Source organism: Hakea prostrata, chromosome 4 (assembly GCF_041222555.1).
Source record: "Hakea prostrata isolate BN-2017 chromosome 4, UWA_Hpros_2, whole genome shotgun sequence".
Taxonomy (NCBI): domain Eukaryota; kingdom Viridiplantae; phylum Streptophyta; class Magnoliopsida; order Proteales; family Proteaceae; genus Hakea; species Hakea prostrata.
Genome location: NC_142603.1, coordinates 49,873,379 through 49,882,740, shown reverse-complemented (window position 1 = coordinate 49,882,740; position 9,362 = coordinate 49,873,379). Strand labels below are relative to the sequence as shown.

Below are 9,362 nucleotides of genomic sequence, written 5' to 3'. Positions count from 1 at the left end.
TTACGCTATAATTCACATCGAGAAGCAAGGCAAATACCTCTCTTTTGTACTTGATCACCCATGGTTGGAATCCTTATTGTCATTGCATATGTGAATCTTTAGAAAGATTACTAGATCCATCAACCTTGGGAAAGTTGAATGGGCTACGTATTGAAGTTTGTGAGATTCTAACCAAGATTCATGTAGTTGACATATTGGAATTCTTGACATGTTTCAACATTATTGGATGCGAGACCTTAAGAAGATTAGTAGGTCTGTATAACCTTAAAAGGTGACAATATCTTGAGATTAGGAAGTGCAGGAATCTTAGAGAGAATCAGGGTGTTGGCACAGTGGAATCCTTGAAGGAGTTGGACATAACTGGGTGTGAATCCTTGGAAATATGACCCAATCTGTCAAAACATAGGAAACTTATAGAGGCCAAAAGCTAACTGAGGTTTAAGTTGGCAATAATTAAGTGGGAACTTTGGAAGTATTGAATGTTAGGGGGTATATATCCTTGGAAAAAATTACTAGATCTTACTAAGTCAAAGAAATCATGGGAACTAAGTTGTGTTTCCTACATGGCCTAACTGATATTGATCCAACAAAACTCTTGATTGATGTGCTCAAAGTTACAACTGGCTTTGTCTTGACAAGTTATTCATTTTGCCACTGTTTCAAATGAACCCGACTTTATTGCATTTAAATTCAGTAGCCCTAGTTGATCTGTGAAATTCATAGGTTTTATTTATTTATTTTATTTATAAGAATTGGTTCTAAAGCCCAAACAAGTTCTTTTGTGAAGAACCATTGTGGAAAAGAAGTACACAGTAACTTTAGATTTGAACAGCATTGCCATTGTTTCTTTTCTTGTTGTTCAGACTTCAAACTCGTTAAAGAATTTTTATTTTTCAATTACAAACCTTCTTTTTTTCTTTCTTTCTTACCTTTAGGCTTTGGGCTTATGTGAAGGTTTTGGACCTTTGAATAACTAATGCTATTACAGTTACACATGGTTCCCATTTTTGGCATTAAGGTTTCAAGTGATTCCTGATCACCTTCCAAAGCTGCTGCTTTACATAGCAATTATTTTGCACTCCATTGCATAATGACTTTAACAATAGAAAAAGTCATGGAACAAATAAACCACTCCTTAAAGCTTCTGCTATGAAATTAACCATGGCAAATGGACATGGTATCTTTATTTTCCTAGGTGATCATGGTTATGAAATTTAGTGACCAATATTCCTAAGTTCTTTTAATCTCAAGTTTCAATGGATTAACTCCCAATGTTCATCCATCATTTTTGTAGTAATCATGTTGGAGTTCATCAAGTTTCCAAGTTTTGCATTTAACATGTATGATAAAGCTTTAGACAGTTTTTGTATATGTATGTGCTTCTCGACACCCATTTTTGTACAAGTGCTTCTCTCATGCTAGAATCTAGTTGCTGATGAAGAATTGAAGCATAGTGTTTTTATTCATTTGTGCTCCCTGCCCCCAACAACACCATAACTTCAATTCAGATTTAGCATATCATCCTTTGGTACAACCTTTTGGGCTTTCTTGTGGTCATGAGAGTAATGATTAGCTTTGAAATTTAGGATTTTCCTTCTATTGTAGTTAATGATCCAAGAGAGAATGACGTTGGCAATGAACATATCTGATTTTTTACCTTTTTTTGGTAGAAATAGAGACATGCTTTCTAGGCAAGTACACAAATTTTGTTTGATCGAGATGGTAAATCTTTTAGTGGATTCATGAATATATCTATAGAATCAATCAGACCATGCCACCTTACAGCACCCAGTTTCATCATCGCCCCACCATAGGAAACGACTCATCTTCCGCTCAAGTTTCCTGAGGATAATAATAGAGATATAAAACACATTCATCCAGTAGCTCATAAATGCCCATAACCACCATTTGAAGCAAGGTAAAGTCTGCCGGCATATGCGAGAGACCAAGCACAGAAAGTGAGAAGTTTAGAATTCACCTTCTCCAGGAGTACATCAAAATTTGAGATGTGTAGTCTTTTAGAACATAAGGGCACCCCCAAATAAACAACAGGGGAAGCCCTCATTAACATTCAATAAGGAGCTCAATTCCGATCTGAGCTCAACCGTGCATTCATCAAAATAAATTGAAGATTAATCATGATTAATGTTGAGACCTGAATGTTTTGAGAAATTCTGCAGAAGGAAGTCTAGCACAGCAATCAAAGAGTTGTTTTCATCCAAACACAAACAGATCATCCGCAAAACATACCAATGTGATCTGTGGGGCTTCACAAAAGGGATGATCACCAAAAGAACCACTATGGTAACCAATCCAAGCCAGTAGTTCTCTTGAGATTCTTTTCTTTTCTTTTTTTTTCCCGGCTGAAGGAATTCAGAATTTAGTTCAATAATATGTAATCTTTTCCAGACTCACTCTGTTTGCAACATAACTGATTGACACATATTTTGAACCACTTCAATAAAAGATAGTTATGACAAGTGTATTTGGCAGGAATTAAATGGGACCTCAAATAGAAAATCTGTTGCCTTTCTGTGGAAGATTTGGAGCTGCAGAGTGAGGTAAGAGATCTGCCAGAAAATCTTGAAGAAAGAGAATGAAAAATAAGAAGATATCCTTCAGACATTCCCTTTTTAATATGTTAATGCAACTTCTGGAAGGAAAAAGTCCAGCAGGTTAATTTATAGAGCATTTCTAAACTCATTCAGTCATGCATATTATGTGGTCACGGCCCCCCTCTTTTCTTTTTTTTTCTTCTCTCTATTGTTGTTTATATGCATGTTTTACATTACTTATTTATGAATGTATCAAGAATTTATGATCTACTTCACAAATCAAATGTGTGCCAATATTTGAAATCTGTGTGTGCTACACAAACATGAACATAGGAAGTTTCCCTATGTCATTTCTACTTGTGATCGACGCTTCACTTCACCGACAGGTTAATGAAGTGACTGCTCAACCTGTCGTGTACTCATTTGTCTTATATTCTAGGTAATCTTTTCTTTTCTAAATTTACATTTGACCAGTCTCATAGTTCGACAGATGTGATTAAGAGATATGATGAAGTCTTGTGTCTTCTTTCCTTCCTCTTCAGATTGAGCAATTATGGACTTCATTTCATTTTTTGCAAGCTATGTTCTTTGATGCACTGTGGTTCCAGATTTGAGACTCTTAAGTAGGTAGAACTTGAGGTAACACTAGTGAAGACGCTGTTAGGACCCTAGGAGTATGCCATGTGGAGGAGAGAGAATGGGATTATAACTACCAACTGCTGGTTGGTGGATGATAAAAGAGGGGAAATATGTGAGAAGAGGCATCAAATGTTTTATGCAAGTTTTGGTCAGGCTTTGGCTGAGGGCACCATGAGGTGTAGGGGGTGACTGGCACCATCAAAACCAGGTCTATCTTTAGTTTATTGCTGTAATTCGTATTCAAGTAATTCAGATATTAGTCCAGTAATTGAATCCTATTAGTATTTCTGCTGTTCGATATGCGCGTTCCTAATAGATGCTATCTTTTTGTTCTTATTTTGACTTTTGATTCCTCAGAATGGATTTGTGGAGGCCTCTGTTCCAGTTTCTACATTAGAGTATGCTGATGAAGACAGGATTTGTAGTAGCAAATAAGAATAGCAATGCTTCTACTTTGGTGCGTAGCTTCAACAAATAATGGAGCAGAGTATGGTTGAACAACAATTTGTTCTCACATTTGATTCCCTCTAAATTGTATCTTGGTAGCTATCCAAAATGTTGTTGGATGAAATTTTCATTTTCTCAATATTTCTTTTCATGAAAAATGCATTGTAATTACTTTGCAAAATTCTTAGTTACACAGCAAGGATGCTACCAATGAAATCTATTCAATTGCAGAGTTGCTCACCCAGGCCTGATTCTCAACTTTTCTTTCAGTGAAGGTTAAATTATACACATCTGAAACTCTGTGAAACCTTTAAATTTCATACTTTTGAGCCATCAAAATTTGTTAGACTAATCGTTCTAAAGTGCCTAAGATAAGCCCAAAGGGTACTTAATTCCCAATGCATGTGATCCATGAATTTCGGTCTGCATAAACTTGACTTTGTTACATTTAACGATGAATGACTAATTTGGTTTGCGATTTTTAGGTGTGTGGCCAATCTGGGGAAGTTGTCTTTTGTAAGGAATGACAAGGTGGTTTGAGTTGCAAGACTAGGAAGACCCTCAGCTAAAATGTTGGCCAAAGGGACAGATTTTAAAAAAAGTAAGTAATAAGGTTGGGGGATTGAGAGTAACTTGGGCTTTAGTCTCTTGACAGTGCAAGTAATAGCGGGAAATCTATTTTTTTAGAACTGGATGATCATGGTTTGGATTTCACGCAACTGCTGTTTGTGATTGTTGACTAACTCATGGCCATTTGTATCAACCCATGGCAATTGAGTTATTGTATATAGCCTGCCTTGGTATATGGCTTCTCTTCTATGCTCCCATCTTCTTTGCTTGCAGATGCTTTTTCTTTTTACTTGTACTTAATTTTCTCTACTGAACTTTGGGAAGAACCTATAGCCCTGTCACTCTCCAAGGCCAACCCTCTTTGCATCCTTTTCTCTGAGACCTATCCCAAGTTAGGAGAGATGATGCTCTGCGGCAATTTTTTTATTATTTAACAATGGGAATCTTATTTCCTCTACTTATAATGTTTATCAGGGCTAATGGATCTCTAGTTTCTTGTAACAGGTTTCTAATATGGTATGGTCATCAAGAATCACAGATTTCATCAATACCACCAAGATGTCAATTGGTGTTGGATATTGTTCTATCATGCATTTTATTGGGAAGCCATCAACCAACTAAGCAAGATCAAGAATAAGTAGGTGTTACTGGTTGCACCTATTTTTTGGTGGTTTTGGATTAACAGAATAAATAAGATTTCTTTGGTTCCTTGTTTCATGTGTTTTTACAGGTCTGCTGCTTTTTTGGCTCTGATCTAAGCTTTTGAACGGGTTCCTTGTTTCTAGGACTCGAGATATGAAAAACTGTTTAAACAATCAAAGGTAACTTCTGCTACTATACTTTCTGCAGCTTTCTATTCGCTAAAAGCTCCAAATATTCTGCCTCCACTAGTGTTACCAAGCATCCTAGTATTGAATATTTTTGAACCTCAATGGCCTGTAGTGGCTGACCCAGCACTTACATTTGCAGGTTAATCCGCATAGTCATTAGAGACTACTGTGTGGTGTTTTTGTTCTGTGAAAGATGGCAGATGCTTTAATCAAAAGACTGATTTTGTTAATCAGGGAGATCTACTTGCAGCCATGGTAGCTGGCTTTTGGAAGTGGTGTTTCAGGACTTAGATGTGGAAAGTCGATCTCTTATGATCCAAAACCAATTGCCCTAATTTAGTGGATTTGCTACCAGAATCTAGATTGCCATGGCCTTATTATCCAGACTCCAGTCTATTTGAGGATACTGACTACCTTTTGATGCTATGTGTTATTAGATGTGCTGTCTTGGCCTTTTAATAGGGCACCATGCCTGGTTGTATACTCAAAAGTTCCATGCAGTACCTACATTTCTTAATACAATCTATTTTGTTTTATCTAAAAAGAAAGTTGAGTAGAAGAGGGACACTGACTGGAATGGATGGAATTAGGATGAAATTAAGATGAAAAATAGAAGAGTGGATAGAGCTGCAAGTCCACATTCCTACTGAAATCTCACAAGGCAGCCTCCTAAGAGTCTCACCCAGGTGGTACTGCAATTTTCTCCCAACACGCCGTTGCAGGTCCTTCTCCTTCTGCTGAGACGGCTAAAAAAAGGGGTATTGGGCGGCGGCAAGAGCTTTTTCGTTAGGGAAATCTCTTTCTACTGGAAATTCAAAAAGCTTTTTTGCGCGACAAATTAAGTAATCAAGTCAGAACTTTACTAGCAAAAATCATGGGTATGGCCATTTCACATGTTTTGGGGCTCACAATACACCCAACTGATTTAGACTCCTCCAAGACTCATTAAAAACCTAGCTGATTGGAAAATTTGCAATAAGCAGCATAAATGAAGTTTGGGTGAACAGTGATTCAGCTTGATGCTATTATCTTAGTCTCCCAGATTCAGCATATTCAAGTGGAGTGGAGTTAAATGCGATTCTGTTGTTTGTGTTTTTTTTTGTCCTTGTCCTTGTGGAGCTTTAATTAGGCTTGGGGAGGTCTGGTTTCAAAATTCTGGTGATGACAATAGATTGTCTGGTGTGCATTAAAAGATAGCTCCAAGTTTGCTATTGTGATATTATGGCACTTATTCAGAACATTCTCCATCTCAAGAGCCTCTTTGGGATAAAGATCTCAAGTCTGCAGTGCTATGCAGTGCAACACCATAAACTGACATGTAGAAGGTACCTAATTTAATGTCTGAAATTAAAATGGATTCAATTAAGTTAGAAGACCCTAAACTTAAACCCATCTAACACATATGTGACTGTAGAGTTAAACCCATTATACACGACCACTTGAGATCAATCAATTTCTCTCTCCTCCCTTTATATCCCCATTAGTACATCCAAGGGAGGTGTTTAGGATTCTGTGACTCTTTGTGCAGAGGAACCGAGGGGTTTGTAGTCTCTTACATCCCTTGCCTCCACACTAATTTCTTTTCCAAGGATCCTCACTAGGAGTTGGTTGGATATTTTCCTCTCGGCACAAGAAATCAAACCATGTTACATGGGCTTTATGAACATTTTTACCGTGTAGTACTCAAGGTATCCCCCCCCCCAAAAAAAAAAAAAAAAAAAAAAGACCCCCCCCCCTTCTTCATTCTAAAACAAGGCATAATGTGTTAATTATGTGACGAATTATTTTCTAATTTTTGAATATTCTACCTTGGTTCTAATAGAGTGCAATTGATTGCATCATTGCAAGTCCAAGGATTAAAATATTGGGAAGCTTTCAGGATTATTCAAAACAAAGTTTTGATTCACCAAATAATTCGTTCAATCTCTGAATCACAAATTACACCCCCCCCCCTCTCAAGGAAGGGAAGAATAGTTTTCTAACTGCTTAGTGGTGTATGAATCAGCGTCTTTGACTTTGTAATTTCAATGCTTCTATTGGACTATGTGCATCGTTCATGTGGTGGGTGAGCATTTTGGTCCCATCAACCCATTTCCACCAGAGGGAAGAAAAGCATACATATTCTTCTTCAAAAAAGAAAAAAAGGAAACAAAACAAAAGAAAAGAAAAAGAAAAGCGAAAATGATGCTGTCGGCCAATTAATAGATGATGCTTTTTCATGACCATCACAGTTAAAGATAATGTTTTGCTTTCAAAAAGCAAGTTTTATCAAATACCTAAAAATGTGTTTTTGCTTCCAGAAACAATTAGAATTGTTTTTGGTGTTTTTTCAAAATAAAAATAATTTGTGGGTTATCAAATAGGTCTTAACGGCGTGGTTGGTAACTTTTTTAGAGAACACTTTTAGTGTTCTTCTGTTCTTGAAGAAGAAATAAATGGGTTACAAGTGTTTATTGAAATGTTTATTCTTTTATTCTTAAAAAATGAACCGGTGAGAAAAATGGTCCGAAGAATGACTTTTAGAGAACATGTAAAAAGTGTTCTTTTAGGGAAATAGGAACTTGACGAAATGATCTTGACGGTGAAGATCTCTGGAGACCATCCCACCCCTACTCCTACTCATAAAACCCCTCCACTTTATTCTATTGACCTGCTCCTTTACTCGAAAATAGAATTTTTCATAGTGTGGGCTCAATTAAGAAATATTTCTAGAACAAATTTATCAAGCATACATTTTCTAAACATAGAATGGTCTTCTAGTAGAGAAACATGTAAAAGCGATTTTTATATACGAGCTGGTCTCCCAGAAAGAAAATGTTGCCAAAACACATACAAAAATACCTCTTTGCCAATGCAATACTCACTTTTTGTTCATTTTTTTTTAATATTCATATTGACACAAACGTTGCTCTTCTGAGTCACTTCTTTGCTTCTTTAGAGTAAAATTAAGTTTTACATTTTGGTTGCTCGTGTCAAATCAATCTTCAATACTTGATTGAATCAAACCACTTTTAAAATTTGAGAACATGTGAAAGCGAAATGAAATTACTAGGTAATGGTAACAGGGTGAGTTATTGTATATCATCACAATAAAGATTACACGTACGCTTATATTTATTAATCTAAGAATTTTTAGATAGAAGGTTATATGTATGTACGAACGAACCTCAACACAAGTTTTACCAATTGGAGGGTTTCAATCATGAACTTTGTAATCTAGCTCTAGATTTCCCATGGAGAAAGAAAATATTAGACCAAAGTGAAAGAATAAGATTTAAATTTGCCGCTCAACTCTCATTTTAGAAGTAGGGTGAATACCTATTTTTAATCAAATTCTATCCACCAAAACCATAGTACTCTACGCTCGAGGCTTTCGCCATGGCGACCATTCGGAAACATCGGGGGCCCCCCCCCCCCCCATTCAGCCCAAAGCCGAACGACTCCGCACTGTAAATCCCCCCGCTACTTTCCCATCTGCTAGCTTTTTGTTCTTTCTCATCTTCTTTCTTTCATATTCCTGATTTCCTGCCCTGTCACAATTCCATCAACGAAGTTGAAGGCTTGAAGGCGCCGCCCGTTCTTTTTTTTTTTTTTTACTTCTCTTTTTTGGGCTTCATCTTCTTCCTCTCAAAAGTTCAACTTTCATACCATGGCGCGCCGCCCCGGACTCATCATCAGGAACGCCCACAACGCTCGATCCAACAAAAATGGTGCAAAAGTGGCGACAAGCCCTGAAGGAGATCGGAGGCTTAAAAGGATGGCAGCATTTTAAGGAAGAAGAAACGTAAGAAAGTTCCAACTTCCAATTGTTCATTTGCGGGGGTCCCCCCCCTCCCCCCTCTCCCCCCGGCGCTTCTTGAGGAACCAAAGGTCGGGAAGCCTGGGCGGGGCGGGGGGGGGGGGGGGGGGGGGGGGGGGGGGGGGGGGGGGGGGGGGCGGGGGATCCTTGACCAAAACAAGTGTCAAAGAAGCTTAATTCTCTATCATGTAGAAAAGTTTGAAGAACGCACAATCCTCTGTAAGGTAAATGATTCATACAAGCATTCCGGAGAGTGTTTCATATAGTTTTTTTTTTTTTCTCGAACTGAAAAAAGAATATTGAAAATTTAGTAGATTTTTTTAATAGGCAAAAGAAAAAAAGTTTCTAGTGATGGTTCAGAAAATAGAAAAAGGAAAAATATATGATGATGATGTGACAATTCAATACAAGAAATTTCTTAGAAAGCACTCAAGAGGCCAAGAAAGTGATAAGATCCTTTACCTTTTAAAATAACACAGACAAAGCCATGTATGGCTCATGTGAATTCACTAAAGATTATCT

General features: G+C 37.3%; 1 long non-coding RNA gene across 10 annotated transcripts; it reads left to right on the top strand.

Annotated features, from left to right (window-relative positions):
* Positions 1-1,275: 1,275 nt before the first annotated feature.
* LOC149019365 (uncharacterized) lies at positions 1,276-6,732 on the top strand. 10 transcript variants are annotated; one of them, XR_016173074.1, is made up of 5 exons: positions 1,276-2,561; positions 2,942-4,602; positions 4,716-4,848; positions 4,942-5,032; positions 5,242-6,732. It is a non-coding gene; the product is annotated as an uncharacterized LOC149019365 (long non-coding RNA). The 10 variants fall into 10 exon arrangements; XR_016173070.1 differs by having other exon boundaries at positions 5,235-6,732; XR_016173075.1 differs by having other exon boundaries at positions 5,181-6,732.
* Positions 6,733-9,362: the final 2,630 nt, after the last annotated feature.